The sequence below is a fragment of the Schistocerca nitens genome, chromosome 6 (assembly GCF_023898315.1).
Source record: "Schistocerca nitens isolate TAMUIC-IGC-003100 chromosome 6, iqSchNite1.1, whole genome shotgun sequence".
NCBI lineage: Eukaryota > Metazoa > Arthropoda > Insecta > Orthoptera > Acrididae > Schistocerca > Schistocerca nitens.
This window is the reverse complement of record NC_064619.1, coordinates 743865288-743884242: the sequence shown is the minus strand read 5'-3', so window position 1 is coordinate 743884242 and position 18955 is coordinate 743865288. Positions and strand designations below refer to the sequence as shown.

Genomic DNA, 18955 nt, shown 5'->3' with positions numbered 1-18955 from the left:
GACAGTAACAGCTGACGGACGTTTATTCATAAATACATATTTTTCATTGCCTACGTCGGCAAGATAATATGTACCAATATTTCTTGTTCTTGTTTTGTCTGCTGCTGTCTAGGGTTACCTCTGTTTGTCTCTCTCATTCAGTGGATTTATTGAAGAAAAAAGGAAATATTTCACTAATATTTGTTCTCAAATTGGCATATACACTTCAGAGGCAGCCAATAATATGAAACTATTAATAATAAATTACTTTGATGTACTAAACTGCTGGTTAAAATAACCACTAGTTAAAATATTCCCAGTATAAAACAGTAAAAATGATAAAACCCCTGAGGGGACAAAAATAGTTGAATTTATTTAGCTTTACGCTAGACAGTTTATACAATATCTGTGTGAATCATTCATAGGCTCTAATCGAATACTAAGCATTTCTTATTTGCGGTAACTGCAGTGCAAACGATCACAGCTAAAAAATTTACTTGCGATGTCCTCTTTGTTAAAGGCTCTGTGACTACAACGGAAACTGATAGGACAGAAGGGCAGCTATCCAACTACAATAAGACTATTAAAATGTGCCGTCTGTCGTGTAGGAGACACAAGGGATAACGTCTTCTGCAGCCGATTTTCCTTGCCACAGAATGACAGTCAGCAAAGCTTCGTGCGGGTCTAATTATTCTACACCACAGAGGAGCCGATAAGAAATAGAACTGCGTTCATATTTTCTTGTCAAACATTAAGTGTCGTACAAGAAAACTGATAGTGTGGTGTTCAGTATGTACAGATGCAGATAAATATAAGATTTTAGCTCAAAATTGATTTCTTTCCATTCGGGAAGGCAGAAAGAGGTCGCGAACTGGGGATGTCTGGGAGGAGATCCCCAGTTCCGGCACTCGAGTGACAGCCAATCCCGACGCTGCGAACACCCTGCCTCGAGCGGCGGGTTCGTATTTTTATTATTGGGCTCGTGCATGAGTTTGTAGCGTTTCTTCATAATTTAAATGAACACAAAAGAGACTTTTGTCATCAATAATATATTCTCATTCACTATTTACAACAGTCTGCCAACGCTTCGTACCTTTTCGATTCTGCGACAGTAGAAATTACTAATTACGAGGCGGAGAATTAGTCGAGCCATATTCGGAGCGCACTTTCATTTGGAAAGATAGTTTCTTGAAGGTTGTTCGATAGAGAACGGGAAAGGTGAAAATCAGAGGGCGCAATATTAGGTGAAGAAGGTGGGTGCACAATGACTTCCAACTCAATTCTTGTATAGCATGTTTTGTCAGAAAGAGGGCAGGGGTTACAGTGGAGTACACCAATTCACGCAGCGTTGCTGGTCAGCAGCGACGGCTACAGCTTGAGGGAAGCAATTCGCAGTACACCACACCGTCGCTATTCTACTAGACGGATTCACATTTCAGTTCCCAAAATACCTCTGTAACACTTGCATATTGTTCGAACCTACCAGTAACAAATCTAGCAGCTCGCCTCTCAATTGCTTCGGTGTCTTAATTTAATCCAACCAGGTATGGATCCCAAACACTCGATAAATACTTAAGAATAGGATACACCAGCGTCCCAAAAGCAATCTCTTTTACAGGTGAACTACACTTTCCTGAAATTCTCCCAATAAAGCGAAGTCGACCATTCGTCTTCCCCTGCAAAACACCGAGCGAGGTGACGCAGTTGACCCGCATTCGGGAGGACGACGGTTCAAACCCGCGTCCGGCCATCCTGATTTAGATTTTGCGTCATTTCCCTAAATCGTTTAAGGCAAATGCCGGGATAGTTCCTTTGAAAGGGCACGGCACACTTCCTTCCCCATCATTCCCTAATGCTGTTGGACCGATCACCTCGCTGTTTGCCCCCCTCCTCCGAAACAACCACGCAACCAACCAACCTACCTACCAAAGAACTCACACTCTCGTTCAATTTCATATCGCTTTGCAACGTTACGCCCAGATATTTAAACTTCGTAACAGTATCAAACAGGACACCGCTAACATTGTACCCGAACATTACTGATTTGTTTTTTTTTCTTCGTACACATCAGCGTTAATTTAATTTTTTCTACATTTAGAGCTAGCTCACAATCATCACGCGACGTACAAATTTTTTGTAAGTCATCTAGTATCATACTAGTCATTAAATGTCGAAACCCTACCGCACACCTCAGCATCATCAGCAAACAACCGCAGATTGCTGCCCACCCAGTTCGCCAAATCATTTATGTGTATAGAGAATAATAGCGATCCTACCACACTTCCCTGGGGCACTCTTGACCTGACGATACCCTTGTCTCGGATGAACACTCGCCCTAGAGGACAACATACTTTGTTCCATAGCTTAACAAGTCCTCGACCCACTCGTACATCTGTAAACCTACTCGATATGCTCGTACGATCTGTACACAGAGTTACTGCTATGTTTGGACTCAGGCATGAAAATCTGTTCCTAATGTTCACACAGAGACACCAGTAACAAATGGTTAGCATTGTTAACAAGCCAATTGGTAACGAGCAAGCAGTGATGAAAGTATGGCCACCCGTTGACTTTTGTGATTTCGGCTCAGAGCGTGCGGTACCCGATTTTTGAACTTTCGCCATCGCATGAAAATGTCGTACGATGTTGGAATGACCACAGTTCATCACATTTGACATTTCTCCAGTACAGTGAAGTCAATCATTGTGGATTTACGCGTGTAAGCGATCTTCATCAAACGCTGAAGGTCTTCCTGGACGTGGAGAGTAATGCCAAAACGATCGCCTTTAAAACGAGAAAACCAGTATCCTGCCGTGCTCTGTCCAGTGACATTGTCGCCATACACGGCGGAAATGTTTCTGGCTGCCTCCGCTGCTGTCGCTCCTCTATTGAACTCAAACACAAGAATATGTCGAAAATATTCCGATTTCTCCACTTGGCATTACGTTTTCTAGTGCCATAGTTCCACTCGCTATATCCAAATAACAACATGACAATGTGTAAACTGAAACAGCAACAGTGAACTACAAATAAAAACTGAAAATCGATTAAAAAACAGTAGCAACCGGAATACCAAAATGGAAAAGAAAACGCTACGTACTTATATATGAAACTATGTATTCATGGAACAATGTCGTCGTTTGTCGTAATAAAAACTGCATACATTTGAGTTTGTGTGTGTCTTGTTTTGTATTTGTCTCCCTCTGCCTCTGTGTGTGTGTTGATGTTGGTGTAAGGGTATCTGTGTAAGATCGTGAGTGTGCTTTGAATACATGACTGACGAATACCATACAAATGCTTTCGAGAGGCAGAACATGAATACATAAAATATAACGACGACTTACGTTTCATCGTGAGCCATGTTTCTTGTTAATATACAGTCTATAGCAGAAACCTGATGGCAGTTATAAGAGTCGAGGGGCATAAAAGGGAAGCAGCGGTTGGGAAGGGAGTGAGACAGGGTTGTAGCCTGTCTCCGATCTTATTCAATCTGTATATTGAGCAAGCAGTAAAGGAAACAAAAGAAAAATTCGGAGTAGGTATTAAAGTCCATGGAGAAGAAATAAAACGTTGAGGTTCGCCGATGACATTGTAATTCTATCAGAGACAGGAAAGGACTTGGAAGAGCAGTTGAACGGAATGGACAGTGACCTGAAAGGAGGATATAAGATGAACATCAACAAAAGCAAAACGAGGATAATGGAATGTAGTCGAATTAAGTCGGGTGATGCTGAGGGAATTAGATTAGAAAATGAGGCACTTAAAGTAGTAAATGAGTTTTGCTATTTGGGGAGCAAAATAACTGATTATGGTCGAAGTAGAGAGGATGTAAAATGTAGACTGGCAATGTCAAAGACAGCGTTTCTGAAGAAGAGAAATTTGTTAACGTCGAGTATAGATTTAAGTATCAGGAAGTGGTTTCTGAAAGTATTTGTATGGAGTGTAGCCATGTATGGAAGTGAAACATGGACGATAAATAGTTTGGACAAAAACAGAATAGAAGCTTTTGAAATTTGGTGCTACAGAAGAATGCTGAAGATTAGATGGGTAGATCACATAACAAATGAGGAGGTATTGAGTAGAATTGAGGAGAAGAGGAGTTTGTGGCACAACTTGACAAGAAGAAGGGACCGGTTGGTAGGACATGTTCTGAGGCATCAAGGGATCACAAATTTAGCATTGGAGGGCAGTGTGGAGGGTAAAAATCGTAGAGGGAGACCAAGAGATGAATACACTAAGCAGATTCAGAAGGGTGTAGGTTCCAGTAAGTACTGGGAGATGAAGAAGCTTGCACAGGATAGAGTAGCATGGAGAGCTGCATCAAACCAGTCCCAGGACTGAAGACGACAACAAACAACAGCAATCGAACTTACTCAACTTCTGTCAGTGTCAGGTGGAGGTGATGCAGAAAATTTTAAAAGTGCAAAGTAAATTAACGGAAAGAAATGGAGCACCCAAAAGGGTTAATTTTTTGATTATGTCTCCATCACAACTAGGCACTAGTACTGAATCGAGAAACGGAGTATCTGTATGAATCACAATCAAAACGAAGTGACCACAGAGGCGAAAACGCTAAGTAAATAAGAAAATCGTAAATTTACCACCACTGACATGAGCGTAGAGTTAAGGTGATGACGCTGTTTGGATAAAACCGGAAATACGTATTTCCAATCGTGAACAGACACTCTCAGGTTCGATAAGTACGGACAGAGAGGGTTTGCGCAACTCATACCTCAGTGGGCCGTCGCCTTGCCAATTGGAGCATATCGCAATAACTGCTTATCGTTGTATCAATCCTGGCCCTAAGGCATTTCGAACTCACCACGACTTTCTTCGTACTGCCAATACTTATCTCATACAGGCTTCAGGTGAAAGATGAACGACTTTGTGAGTACATGTAGTTCATCAGCAACGGTTAGTGGAAAAACTTTTATTAGCACGCTTACAGTGTGTGCAGAGGAACAAGACAACGACTGTTATGTCGTTCTCAGCCACGATAGGTGTTTCAGCACTGAATGGACAAGTCGTCTGAAATCGCATGTAAATTCAGTGAAAGGTAACCGTCAAAGTTACAACAGTCTTACGGGGAACAGAGGTCGTTCGGGAGCGTATAAAAAAATCTCTGGAACTTGTGGAAGATAGCGACGGCCGTATCAGTATCGGACACGACAAATCTCCCGCCAGCGCGGACAAATGTTGTACTCGTGTGGCTGAGGCTCGCTTACCGCCACGGCCGTAGTCCATGCCGACATCAGCCGCCGATGGGGCGCACCCAGCGAGCCATGCCGGCCGGCCCGGCGCGGACGAGATGTGACGCGTGGCGGAGGCGTGCAGCTGGCGAGGCGGAGCGGGCACTGTGCGTCGTCAGAAGCGGGCAGCGGCGGAGGCGGCGGCAGAGGCGGGCCGAGACTGCGGGCGGCGGCGGCCGGCGCGGCCGGGCGGAGCCGCGGCGGGCGGCGCGCACTGCGCATGCGCCGGCGCGAGGGACCGCCGGCCGGCCCGCGACGTCTGGCCGCGGCCGAGGTCGGGAGCGGCGGGGGCGGTCGGCGGCGGGCGCTGCCGGAGGAGCCGGGCACGTCTCTCCAGCGCGGAACTGACCGCCGTAGTGCGGTGCGGAGCGAGTGGAAGCAAACGTAGGCGCCTGCGTGTGCCGAGCACGTTGGCAGGTGACGGTGGCTATGTCAGGCCTACTCGAAGAGGGACCTGCCGAGCTTGCCCGATTGCGTGAATAGCAAGCCGGCCGATCTGCGGCCTTACACTTTAATTCGTCAGTTCCGTGATGAACTGCCTATCATTTCGTTAATGATAACTTTTATTACGATGTTTCGGTATTAGCTAAACTACTGAAAGAAATTCATAAGCTTTGCAGTGAAAAACAGGAGCCACTATAAATTCGCGTTTGTGCTTCTTAGGCTATACACTGAAGAATCAAGGAAACTGGTACACTTGCTTAATATCCTACAGGGTCCCGTCAAGCACGCAGAAGTGTCGTATCAGGACATGGCATGGGCTCGTCTAATGTTTGAAGTAGTGCTGTAGGGAAGTGACGACACGAATCTTGCAGATCTGTCCGTAAATACGTAAAAGTACGAGGGGGTGGAGATCTCTTTTGAACACCACGTGGCAAGTCATTTTAGATATGTGGAATAATGTTCATCTCTGGAGTTCGGTGACCAGTGGAAGTGTTTAAACGCAGCAGAGTGTTCCTCGAACCACTCTGAAGCAATTCTGGACGTTTGGATTGTAGAACTGTGCTGCTGGAATAGCCCAAGTCAATCGGGAAGCAGAATAGACACGAATGGATGCAGGTGATCAGACAGGATGCTTACGTACGTGTCACCTGTCAGTGTCGTATCTAGACATATTGTGAGTGTGTGGGTTTTATTTTGTCAATTTGTGCAATGGACTGATCCGGCAAGTACCCTTTGGCTCCTGCAAGAAACAATTTCCCCCTCACACTACTACAGAAGTCAGACAGACGTTCCTAATGTACCAACAAGAACTGCTTGAAAAACATTCAGCAACAAATATCTTCTGGAGTAGTCTACTGTAAGGAAAAGACACAATAATATTCTATATTCTTACGTAACTAGTGGAATACTTGGGTACTGGAGTATTGACAGTTGGTGTAAGAAAAACATTAAACGAACGAAAAATATTATTTATTGCAAAAAATTCTGAGAAATCAAGTGAAACTTTCTCTTATAAATTAATAAATTTCCGGGTTCTTTTCACAACAATAGATTGTCTATTATGGATAGGAATGCTATTATTTTACAAAGTATGGAAAGGTTCTTTTCTCCCTTTTCTGTAAGAATGTTATTTACTTGGCAGAATGGCTGAGAGCTGTGCCTACATAACTTGAATAACGTTTCTAGGTACAGTCAAGGCTGTTGGGTGAGAAATGTAATGGAGTGTACTGTTATGGAGGAAAGATGGGGCTCGCATATGCTGTAGCACACAGTACCATGAGCTGCAATGACTGCTGCCTTCATCGCTCGCTGCTCACAAATAACACAACTATCTTTTTCTGTCTGGATTGACCTTCCCCAATCAAACTCTCCCTACACCTTGATGAAGTCAAGGAGTCCTATCTGGCCTTTAACTAGTGGCGTGGTACACCGGTCAGATAACCAGTCCACTACAATGCCACTCAGTATTCACTCTCTGGCATTTAATCAATTCCCTCTCCGTGTTCACAACGCACAATAAGTGTGGCAGCCAACACAGTGAACAACGCTTAATTGTGAGCAACTCAATATAGAGCATCACTCTGATTCGCTAACGACAGAGGTGCTCTCCCAGTGAAGTACTGAGGAGAGGCTTTGTTCCTCGCCCTTTGCATACACGTGCAAGCACACTTGCTCTCGTTACGTGTTCCTGCTCCAAGAGCAACAACGGAATGGCCCCTTTTTCCGGAAAAATTGCAAGGCTATATCATTCGCTATCTTCCCTCTGGCTCCTTGCATCGGAAATATTCCGCTAATCAGCATTGCTCTTTTAAATGGGAGAATGACGATTCGTTTAAGTCGACCAATGTGGAAAAATGTAGCATCTCCATTAGGCGTATACTGTCTTCCTGTGAGAACTCTGTAACTATGCAGTCAGTCCATCAAAAAATGCGTCTTCTGGGCGCTCCCACACAATGTAGCAGAATTTGCTTTTAAGTCGAACACGAGGGTCGTTATCCCTTCGCTCTGGCAAAAGCTGTCCTCTCTCTGGGCGGTCACTCCTGCCGAAGTAGGTGTGTGTTGACTCACCCCTCTGAAGGGATGGGCCTCCCAGCGAGCTGGTTCCCTGTTTAGAACGAAAATTCCTGTGGTCATCATGTTGTGTATGTCAGCCTCGACTTTTTAAACCTCAGTGTGCACTTTCGATTTACTTATTAGATTTGCATATCGCTTTCATGAATTCATACAAAATTGACTCTACCTTATCGAGTTTGGGTTCGAATGAAGCGTCTTGATATGCAGAATACGATTGTGAGGATGGAATATGTAAGAAATGAAGGTCAGGAGACCACGCCACCTTACAGTATCAGGGGTTCCACTTCACTCCAATGGCACATGCCCCACACGAGTAGAGAACCTTCACAAGGTTGAACAGTTCCCTGGTGACGTGGAGGGTCCATGGATTCATGAGGTTGTCTCTATACCCATATATGTCCATCCACTTGATACAGTTTGAAATGAGACTTGTCCAACCAGCTCACATGTTTCCAGTCATCAACAGTGTAATGCCCATGTTGACGGGCCCAGGTGAGGTGTAGATCTTGGTGTCATGCGGTCATCAAGGGTACATGATTGGGCCTTTGGCTTCGGAAGCCCATATCGATGAAGTTCCATTGAATGGTTCGCACTCTGACACTTTTTGACGGCCCAGCACTGAAATCTGCAGCAATTTGCGGAAGGGTTGCACCTCTGTAATGTAGAACGATTCTCTTCAGTCGTCATTGGTCCCATTCTTGCAGGGTCTTCTTCTGGTCACTGTGATGTCAGAGATTTGATGTTCTACCAGATTCCTGATATCCACGGTACATTCATGAGATGCTCGTAAGGGAAAATGCCCACTTCATCGCTACCTCGGAGATGCTGTGACCCAACACATTTGCGCCTATAACACCACGTTCAAAGTCACTTAAATCTTGATAACCTGTCATTTTAGCACCAGTAACTTGAACAGTGTGGATTGCCACGGTTCCTGTTTTTCCCTTGGTTTAGTCCAGTTTGGAGTTTCCATGATTTCCTAGAGGGCGTTCTGGAGCCTTCACGAGCACGCTGATAGCGCGCCCGCTGAGAGGAGGCGCTGTCTGCCGTGTGGAGGACCGTGTGGAGGACGCTCAGTCCCTCTATGTTACGTCTGGATAGGCCCAAAAACTCGGGGCGTGACGGCACCAGAGTCCGTAAATCTGCGGACAACGTTTGGTTTCCGTGCATGGGCTGGGAAAGCTAAGAAGTCCGTCTGCGGCTGTCAATAACCTCCAGAAGGTGGTGTCATCACTGAAAGTAAGAATTTTCATCTAATTAGTGCAATGGTCGTCGTCTGGCAGGGCCACTCTCCCGGTGTTGTGGGAGTTAATAAGATCTGTGTGGCAACGTTTCTCTGCTTCGAGTTTGCGATCGGAAATTGCCGTGCATGAGTGTTACGGCCCCCTTGCATGATCGTGCATTTGAATGCCATGCTGACTTAAGGTGTGCGTAGTAAAGAAACAAAAAAGAAAAGAAAGAAAAATCTTTGGCTGTGGACCTTCTGCAAAGTGTTGTTTTTCAATGGACGGCGTAGGTCACTGTTTGGATAAGCACGCTGTAAAATGTTAAATAACCTTGTACTGTCTGGCTGAGAGATAGAGCCAATTAATTTTATGAATGTCTGAAAAGCGAGATTATGTTAATGTTCACCAATATCTGTTGTCTTTTAGTATGTAGGCATATTTAACTTTAGTCATTGCTATTGCCTATATATTCTTGGGTTAAAGAGTTTAGTCCCGGTGGCATTTAAGAGCTCTATTGAATTATATTTAAGATAGTGCTAGAGTTTCTATTTGGTAATCTGCTTAGTCACGACTGATTTCAGTTGCTCGGTCTGTCTGAAATGTTGGGCCTATTGGCTAGAGACCATTGTTGACTCGCTCTCCTCAGCTCCGAAGTACCGTATTGATAATACAGTGGTAGTTGCAGAAGTTATCAGTTCTTGTGAGTACAAATAAAGCTACCTTTGCCTCTGTAATTTTCGTCCGCTGGCCAGCAAGCTTTGGTTAATGATCAAAAATCACCAACTGGTGTTCGTCCAACCTAGTGGCTCATGTTCGACGAATTCCCTTTCCAGTTCGGGTAAATGTTTCCTCCTCCTGGGGGAGCCATTCTCTTTCCCGAGACACACTGGGGTAAGAGTAGCCCGAGTGTCTGTTGCCACTCGGTGTTCCAGGAGAATGAAATAAGAGATTAATTATCTACTCCACCGTTATGCCCAAGAAAGGCGAATTAGAGTAGTTTGGATAACCTAGTATTGTACACTATTAAGATAGTTCTAGGTTTGGAGAAACTGCTGTTTGATAAAATTTAGCCTTCTGTGTCGGTAATCCGGCGTATTCCACGACGCAACATTGCTATAGAACTGAAAGATTTGGTTTTGATACATTTGCTGAGACGTGACTTAATGATCAGTTATTGTTGTTAATTGATTTAAAAGAATCTTCTTTAATAAAAAAAAAAGCTCCGTCTTTAGGCCACAAGTGGCCCTTCCGGGACCGTCCGGCCGCCGTGTCATCTTCCGAGGAGGATGCGGATAAGGAGGGGCGTGTGGTCAGCACACCGCACTCCCGACCGTTAGGACGGTATTCTTTGACCGAAGCCGCTACTAATCGGTCGAGTAGCTCCTCAATTGGCATCACGAGGCTGAGTGCACCCCGAAAAATGGCAACAGCACATGGCGGCGGGATGGTGACCCATCCAAGCGCCGGCCACGCCCGACAGCGCTTAACTTCGGTGATCTCACGGGAACCGGTGTAGCCACTGCGGCAAGGCCGTTGCCCAATCTTCTTTAATGTGTGGTTATAATTCTTAATGAGTGATCGTCCTTAATGGTGTAACATTTAATGTACGTCTGATTGTCCCCTATGTCACCTACTGACTTCAGAGACTGAAAAGGTGATCCTTGCTCAAGTTTATGGGACTTTATTAACTGTTGACCTTTATTGTTTATGGTTTTAAAAATATGTTTGTTAAAAACGAATAATTTTAGATTCCTATTGTTTATTAAGTAATTCTTAAGTCATATAGTAGATATTACGAGTGGAAATATTCTATCATTGTTACACTTCCTTGTCCTGTGGTTTCTTTGCGACTGGTCCTGGACGATGTTCGAATCCTCCCTTGGGCATGGGTGTGTGTGTGTATGTCCTTAGGATAATTTAGGTTAAGTAGTGTGTAAGCTTGGGGACTGACGACCTTAGCAATCTGAGGTAAAGCGTTGGGACGAATTAGTTCTTTCCTTTATCATTACCATTAAAGATAAATGATTGTTTGTCGCTTGTTATTGAAATTGTTTGGGAGAATAGTTTATTGATTTACCCCGTATAGAGAGTATATCACTGATCTAACAACTGCGCAGGCACTTGTCTTATTAGGTGCTGCCGACCGTAGCGCCGTATTCTGCCTGTTTACATACCTCCCTATTTCAATACTTCATATCTATTCCAGTTTCTTGGCGCTTCAGTGTATATTGCTGCGTATAAAATTTAGATGAGACATTGAAAGTCTCAAAAGGATATCGCTAGTTCTCTCCAATGTCGAGAAAATGGAAGATACGTGAAGTGCACCGTCACGAACACGTGCGCCAGTGAAAAAGCAGAACAAAATATTCATAGATCCCTCGTATTTCATAAAAGGTTTGGAATACTAAAAAAGTATTTTGACAAATAATAGCACACGAAGAGGACAGTATTTTTCCATTTGATTAATATGTGAAACTTCCGTATCTACCGCGATACTCGAACAACTACAGTTTTTTAAACGAAATAATGTAATTTTAATGCTCACCAGTAGCTAGTGAAACGAGAACCGCTGTGGGTTTTCCAAACGTATAAATGTGTAAGTTGGACATTTATTTTTATACTGAGAATGGGCTTTTGCAGAAGTATTGACCTGTCTTGCTTCCAGAAACTGTCTCAGGATTCTGTCACATTTTCAGCTGCATTAGACTGTCAGTGAGATGAATAATACTAACCTTCCCTGTGTTTTAACAAATGATGTAGACTTCAACATGGCAACAAGAGAAGTTTTGCGTTAGTCAAAATTCGTCAAAGTCCATCGTGAATCCATGTCTCCTCAATTCCCTTCCCTCCAGCCCTGTGGTGTAATATTTGCAATGACTTGTTTTGTCAGCATTTCAACCTCACTGAGCGTAAATTATTTGTTGTTTCTTGCCACTTTTTTTTCACGTACGCCCCGTATATTCTCAGTGGGTTGGCTCAAATGGCTCTGAGCACTATGGGACTTAACTTCTCAGGTCATTAGTACCCTAGAACTTAGAACTACTTAAACCTAACTAACCTAAGGACATCACAGACATCCATGCCCGAGGCAGGATTCGAACCTGCGACCGTAGCGGTCGTGCGGTTCCAGACTGTAGCGCCTAGAGCCGCTCGGCCACTCCGGCCGGCATTCTCAGTGGGTTTCAAATGAGTGTAATAAGGAGGAAGCTCACTTTAACCACGTCCTATAGTTCAGCCAGTCTGACGAACTGGTAGCATGGAGTTCTTGGCTTCTACAGCACTACAAGTTCTGTTAACTTTGCCTTATACACACTATTGTATGTATTGTATAGCATGTGAAATGGGAACCTAGAAACGATGGAGAGGCCCTGTCCCCGCCAAAGCCGCAGTGGTCCACAAACCCACGACGACTACCGCAGACCAATTCGCCCACCCGCCGCCCCACACCGAACCCAGGGTTATTGTGCGGTTTAGCCCCCGGTGGACCCCCCCCCCAGGAAACGTCTCGCATCAGACGAGTGTAACCCCTATGTTTGCGTGGTAGAGTAATGGTGGTGTACGCGTACGTGAAGAACTTGTTTGTGCAGCAATCGCCGACATAGTGTAGCTGAGGCGGAATAAGGGAAAACCAGCCAACATTCGCCGAGGCAAATGGAATACAGCCTAAAAACCATCCACAGACTGGCCGGCTCACTGGACCTCGACACAAGTACGATGGGCAGATTCGTGCCGGGGACCAGGCCCTCCATCCCGCTCCAGAAAGCCGCTTTATACACGCTAACTTAAACTTTATCGAATGGAATGTTTCTTTGTGCAGAGTGCAGATTACCCGCTCTACGCTATTACATTGTGGAGCTTTATCCACCACAACGGACGGGTGTGGCGCACTATCCATTTCTATTGTCACATTCGGAGGAATATTTTGCAGCAGAACATTCTATTTACAGCCGGTGAACACGTTCTCGGACGATCACATTTATTGCGAATACCGTGTTCGGACATGCTGCTCCATTATTATTACTGCAACGCCAACACAAAACATTGCTCACAACACCTGAGGACTGCAGAACACTTGACCGCCAGAAAATACTACTTTACAAAGAGAGCTAATGAACGTAGATGCGTGTAACGCGCCGCGGCGCAACGTGATAAACTTTTCCACTGCAAGGCAAGAGGGCCGCTTTACCGACCTCCCTGCCGGCGACGTGGTAGGGGAATCCGGCTCGCGATTGGTGTTACCTCGGCGACGGTGACAGGCCCCTTCCGGTGAGGCAGACGTCAAAAATCGCGCTATAACTATCACGAGAGGCGGGCCCAACAGCACGAAATAAGATGAGGAACACTGTGTTGTCAGTAGAGAAGCGTTAACAATATAATGGGGCCTTCAGAAGAGCTCACTGACTTCGAAAGTAACCCAGTCAATGGATGTCACCGAAAAGGAAATCAACGAGAGACATTTCGAAGTTGTCCACGTCGACTGTTCATAATGCGAATGTGAAGCGGAAATGCGAAGGAGCAACCACAGTCAAAACTAAGTACAGGCGGACCTCACAAATTGAAGGAGAGGGACCACCCAGCGTTGCCCTGGGTGGTTTTAAAACACTCAGGTGTTCCACAGTGTTGTCAGAAGTCCTGCTAGCATAATGCCAGTACGTACTGTGTTATAAAGCATGACTTACAATGGTCGAGCACCTCCTCATAAGCCATACTACACAACCAGAGCATGAAAATGTTACACAAGGTACGAAAGGGCAGCGCATTGGCGGAGCTGTCATTTGTACTCAGGTGATTCTGGTGACAAGCTTCCCACGTGATTATGTCCGCACGACGGCATTAACTGTCTTTCAATGGGAATGGTGGCCGGAGTTAGATGCATGACACGTTCAGTTTAGGAATACGAGATCCACACAGTGTCAAGAATGTGCCGAGAATACCAAACTTCAGATAAAATCTCTCATCACGGGCAATACAGTGGCTCACGACATTCACTCAAGGACCGGGTACAGCGTCGTTTGCGTAGAGTTGTTAGCGCTAACAGACAAGCAAGCGTTAAATAACTGCAGAAACAACATAGTAAGTACGACGAAAGTATCCGTTAGGACAGTGCGGCCAAATTTGGCGTTAATGGGCTACGGCAACAGACGACCAATGCGAGGGCCTGCAGCGCATCTGCTGGGCTCGTCACTGCAAAGTCGTGGCCTGGTCGGATGATTCCCGATTTGAGATGGTAAGAGCTGATGGTAGGTTTCGAATGTTGCGCAGGGCCCACGAAGCAACGGACCTATCTTGTCAACAACCGTATGTGTATGTTGGTGGTTGCTCTGTAATGGTGTGGATCGTGATTACATGGAGGTGACTGGGTCCTCTGGTCAACTGACCCAATTATCGACCAGGAATTTTTATGTTTGGGTACATGAAAACCATATGCAGCCATACAAGCACTTCATGTTGCCAAGCAACGATGGAATTTTTCGGGATGACAATGCGCTGTGTCACTGGCCACAGTTGTTCACAAGTAGTTAGATGAACATTGCGTACAATTCATGCGAATCATTTGGTCCAATGTGAATCCCATCGAACATTTATCGGGCATTATCAAGAGATAAGTTTCTGAACAAAATCCTCGATTGGCAATGTTGAGAGGTGGCATGCCTTTAAATGCACACAGTGACTTGCCCCCTCTATTTTACTCTGAGTAATTCGATTTGGGGAAGTAAGGCCGAGTATTGTCATTACAAGACTGGTATTGAGAACTAAGAAAATATGAATATTTTCCGCTCTAATTGCATGCGGTGAAAAGTTGCTATTGCTTCACACGCGGACTTCCCACACAGCGTCTCTCGTCACCCGCGTGGTCCGGTGACAGGCGGGTTCTGCTGATCTTGATAGGGTTATGCCGACGGGAGTCGAGTGGTTGCTGTCCAGATCCTGACATTGTCATAAGAGCGGGGGCGACACGCCCACATGGGCCTGAAGGAGCAGCTGGGGCTAGAGATTCCGGTCCTTTGCAGAAACTTAGTGAAAACATTTTCTGATGGACTTCCAGGGAGGTGTGGGAATGACTTGTGTTCCCAGGCAGTCATGGCGGGCAAATTCCTGCGTTATCTGCAAAATCATAACTGTGATTGGCTTGCTCCGTGACGTAGCAAAATCTGCGCAGAAATTGGCACCAAGTATCTCCAATGGTGGAATAGTAGTGCTTCGGCAATAGAGTGTAATTTTCCTCTGGTTTTCGAGATGCTGATCGGCACGTTTTAACCACGGCCATGGTCGTGGGGGCAGGAATGTTCTGTGTTCGGCTTGTACGGGTGTTCTTGACAGAGTCAGCTCTCAGCTTTTGGTCACAGTAGATTACAAGACCGAGCTCTCGCTGCTCTGGACAGCCTGCCTTCCGTTGGCTGTCTAATATACTTTCATTTAATTGTAACTGTTTGACGAAGTTGCTGAAGTTTCGACTTCAACGTAAGTTTCCGAGTACAGTTGGGAATTGAGCGTTCTGCATACAAGCGGCCTATGTTGTCCGTCTTGAACAGTTTTGACTAAAATTGACTGTATCGGAAATACTGTGTGACTGCGCTTGTTAAAATCAATCAGTGTACAGTCAGTGATTGTGTAGCGAGCCTTCTTCGTCTCCCTCAGAGGCGCATTTGTGTTGCTAGGAAGTCTTTAGTCTGGGACAACCAGACAAGGATAATTTGTTTCGGGCTATACTCGCGACATTATCATCACCATGACGGGACGTCGAAGCAATCAGCCATCGCCTCCGGTACGCCAGATCGTGTCCTTGCAGTTAAGAAGACAGCTTGGTAATGTATGTCTGCAACACTGGCAGATTAGGGAATTTAGGTATGTGACAATCAGAGCTCAGCAGAGCGCGCCTGTTCCCGTCTTTTATAACGTGGTTCTGTCTTGGGTGTTCATTGTCCGAGTTCTCACTACAGTAGCAGCAATTAATGTTGGGTTGGCTGGGTGTTACTTTTAAGATTTGAGTTGCAAGGAATTGGCTCCACATACCACTTGATCATAAATATCACAATCTAGTTTATGGACAACTTCACCTTCACAGCATTTATCTGAGTATCCAATTTGACGTATTGTAAATGTTTCATGTGTTTTGTTTATTATTCTGAGTTTTGTCATAATAAATCAAATTGTTATTGTGGACAGAACATTCATTCTGTTGATCGGTAGAGCAACCCTTTCATTTCTCACTACGTTAATGAAACTTTCCTTTATCAAATTAATTTCTATCAAATTAAATTACTGCAAGTGCCAAACTCTTTTCTACTCCACTTTCAGGGTCGATTACAGTTAATTCTCGTTTCTTCTTAATTCATGTGCAACAGCAAAAGTCGGAGTTAGAAATGGGGGGGGGGGGGGGGGCTTAGAGCATCATTCCCATATGAAGATTCTAGAACAATTTAGTGTTAAACACAGTGCTAGCCACGGCACCTCGCAACGTTTTCGCGACTATGGACAGGTATAGAGGCAGCAAAATGGTTCAAATGGCTCTGAGCACTATGCGATTTAACTTCTGAGGACATCAGTCGCTTAGAACTTATAACTAATTAAACCTAACTAACCTAAGGACGTCACACACATCCATGCCTGAGGCAGGATTCGAAGCCGCGACCGTAACGGTCGGTCGGTTCCAGACTGAAGCCCCTAGAACCGCACGGCTACTCCGGCCGGCCGAGAGGCAGCACTGTTCAGTATTAGTGCAACGTTCTTCCAACGAGTTGTTAAGTCGGTACCATGTCCAGTCCCTCCCTGCACTACAGCAGGCAAAAGGAGATCGGACACGGTACTAGGAGGAATGACGTTCTTTCACGTCGGCGTGTTTTCGTAATCAGTGTTGTGTGACTCATGGCCCATGCTGTGGCTTAAACAGTGGTGTCCGTGGTCTATGGATTACTGGAAACGAATGATTTATAGTGACGAATGTCGCTATACTCGTCAGCAATGAGATGAAAGAATCTGTGCGATTCCTGCCATCATGTTTATCGTCAACAGTGAAGTACAAAAGTGGTAGTGGTATGGTATGGTATGGTCTTTTTCGAAATTAGTGTGTGCTCCACTTGCTACACTTACGGAAACGCTGAACATGGAAGGATGTCAATGCACTTTACAGCATTATATACTGTATACATTATGTAACTGCCCAGTGACTGGACAAACTGGAGAAGACTTTACGTGACATATTGGGTCCCTGACGTCAAAATTTATCATCATCGCCACCTGGGCACGAATGAGCAGTGACTCGGTGGGAGATGGCCTGCTGTGTGCCCGACGACGCTAATCACTAACAAACGCGCATTTATTGTTCCAAAATAGAGTGCGTATTCATTGAGGGGTGCGAACTGTGGCGGCAGGCAGCAGGGTGGTAGCCACTCACAATGCGATGACGTCGACGCGCGGTGCGCCGATCAGCCGTTGCGGTAGTGGGGGGGGGGGGGGTTGGAGTGTTCCCTGCACCCAGGAGTGTCGCGGCACATCGACCACACCTCAGCCAGTGGCGTCGGGTCGGAGCTGCCAGTGGCAGCAGTTTGTAGCCATTGCGTTCTCTTTGACATAGTAAACTGTGCACTCGTGTGCACCTACTGAACTTGAATGGAATGTGCAACGTCAGACTGGAACACACTGTGGCCTCTGATGACAGTGAATGGGATTTATAGTCATATTAATGAGCAATAGATTTATTTGCATTCAGGTCTATTACCAACTCCAGCACAGGACCACGAAGACAAGATACAGGGAATTACCGCTCATACGGAAGCATGTAGATAATCTTTTTTCTTTCACTCTGTTTGGTAGTGGAACGGGAAAGGAAGTTACTGGTAGTGGTACAGGTTAACGTCAGCCACACACCTTACGATGACTTGCGAAAGAAGCCTAGGGACGTAGATGCAGATTTAGTCTACCTCTTAAGATGTTACTCCGTCCACCTACAGGCGCATAAAACTCACGGAAGTATATCTCGTACTTACACCCACCCACCGAGTACAATGAGTATTGACAGGAATCCTGAAGACAGAATTTGTCGTGCTTGACCATCAGTGCCTCGATATGTACGCCAGTTGGCTGCACAGCTCCCCGCGCTAGTTTGAATGAGCCCCACCTTCATACCTCACTATATCTTCTCAATTTACACTATAGCTTTCAGGTCATTGTTAACTACTATCACGACATTAAGACTTATAAGCAGGTTTGTGATTAAATGTTATCTCCTGGTTGGCATCGATTCGACAGCTCGACACTAAATAGTTGCTACATACATATCCTGTTAGCCCACATCTGTTTGTGTTACGTGACTAATCTGCGAAGCAAAAGCATCACATAGATGTTGCTAGGATCGTGTAAATTGGTATACTTCATTCGAATATGAAATGGGAAAAGCTACTCTGTTTTTCCCAGAAACATAGGGTGGATTAAGGCTATCTATGGAAGTATGTATGAAATTGTTTACTCGATGCCGGCCGGTGTGGCGGAGTGGTTCTAGGCACTTCAGACTGGAACCGCGCGACCGCTACGGTCGCAGGTTCGAATCCTGCCTCGGGCATGGATGTATGTGATGTCCTTAGGTTGGTTGGGTTTTGGTAGTTCTAAGTTCTAGGGGAGTGATGACCTCAGATGATGAGCCCCATAGTGCTCAGAGCCATTTGAACCATTTTTTTTTTTTTGTTTACTCGATGAGCGTGTAGGTTGTCATAGATGTCTATCGATGTGTATTCGATAATACTGGTAATCTCCACCATGTTCTGTACAGCCAATTGCAGTGTATTTGTTTTAGATGTGGGATGTTCGTAGGTGGTGGAGTTGTCTGCAAGCCACACCTGTTCCCTGCAGAAGAACAATGGCTTCCCTCCAGGGATTCAATTTGAATTCTCGAAATACAGCCACTAATTTGGTGGAAGCCGATAGGAAGGCCGTATTGTGAGGGAAAGCCACGTGTCAAGGGTAGTACAGATATGGCAGTGTTGGCTG

The 18955-nt window shown here is 45.3% G+C and overlaps 1 protein-coding gene across 1 annotated transcript in view; it reads right to left on the bottom strand.

Moving 5' to 3' along the window:
• LOC126263616 (zwei Ig domain protein zig-8-like) overlaps window positions 1-5340 on the bottom strand; it is a gene marked incomplete at its 3' end in the record, with an annotated part of 499015 nt that extends 493675 nt beyond the window's left edge. The window contains exon 1 of the mRNA XM_049960703.1: window positions 5205-5340. The remainder of the gene's footprint in view (window positions 1-5204) is intronic.
• Between the last annotated feature and the right edge of the window lie 13615 nt (window positions 5341-18955).